A 1,325-nucleotide genomic window follows, 5' to 3' on the forward strand; every position below is an offset into this window, starting at 1 on the left:
CCACCGCAAGGCAGACTGGAAGGAGGGGGTGTCCCCCGCGCGCGCCCCGCCTCCCCACGCCCAGGCCCGCACCTCCCCACCTTGCGCGCCCAGCCAGGGCTAAGCTTTCCTTCCGGGGAAAGAGAAAAGGTCCCTGCTCGGCCGCCGCCTCTTAAAGGGGCAGCACCACCCCTCCCTCATCCTTCCTGAGCCGGCTCCGCCCTCTCCCCCAAACACCTGTCGAGAGACCCCAAAAGCTTCGATTTCCCCTCCCCTCCGCTTGCTTCTCCAGAGAAGCGTCGCTTCCCGAGCAAGATGGATTGGACGGGCGGAGCCGGGGGTGGGATTTGTCCCGCTGCTTTGCTGCGGCCGCTGGAAAGGCCGTTCCGGGCGCGGCCACCTCTGTGGGTCCGGCTGGAGAGCCCCGGCGTTGGCGCATCTGGGAACCAATTTCCGCAAGCCACCGGCTGGAAGGCTCTACTCTCCTCCGCCGCGCTGTGAGTCCCTGAGAGAAGGTTAGCGGTCTCTGAGCATTCTTCCTGGTGCCCAGACCCTTCGCCTTCCTTGTCAAGATTTTTTTCTTTTACCCACTTGTTCCCACCCACTTTGACCCAGGCGGGGGAATGGTCTCACACAATCAGACAGATATTTAGCAGTGGTAATAACCAAGCATCGCTAATTATAAATAGCAACGACAGCGTTTTCTCCCGCGGGCTACGCCTTCTGACATCTACTGTATCATGAATATCCATTCGATGTGGAAAGAAGTCCCTTCTCGTTAGAGTGCCTACATAGCCAGGGAGCTAGGCCCAGACTGTACCCATTTCTGACCCACCCTTGCCTTCAGGGCCCAGCCCAGCAGAATCCCAAAGGTCCCTTCCTCCCACCCAGGCTCTAACTGAGTGTTTGGAGACTGGGCAGGGACTTCAGCCCCGACAGGTTTGTCGTGGGTGGCACCAGGGTGAGTTAGGTAGGCGGAGTCCAAAGATCCGGTTATCCGCAGAAGAATCTAACTAAATGGGAACTTGAAGAGATCACTCTGTTTTCTTGAGTCTAACTCAGATTTCTTTTGTTGCAGCACAAAGACCCACTTCCCCTGAGCATTCTTTTTTCTAGGCTTTAGGAGCTTTCTTACTGTGGTACAGTAGTTCATTCTTCAGACCTTACTTCTCAAAGTTCATTTTAGAGCCCCTATCTCTGAGAGTTTATGGTAATAAGATCTCCATATTGTAGTGCTTGGGCAGCGTAAACTATGCTACCTCCTTTACAAATATTAGTAAATTAAATCCTCACAACAATCTTTCAGGTGTTATCTCTGTTGTAAGGTGAAAAACTGAGGCTTGAAG

Source organism: Dama dama, chromosome 5, assembly GCF_033118175.1.
Source record: "Dama dama isolate Ldn47 chromosome 5, ASM3311817v1, whole genome shotgun sequence".
Classification (NCBI taxonomy): Eukaryota; Metazoa; Chordata; class Mammalia; order Artiodactyla; family Cervidae; genus Dama; species Dama dama.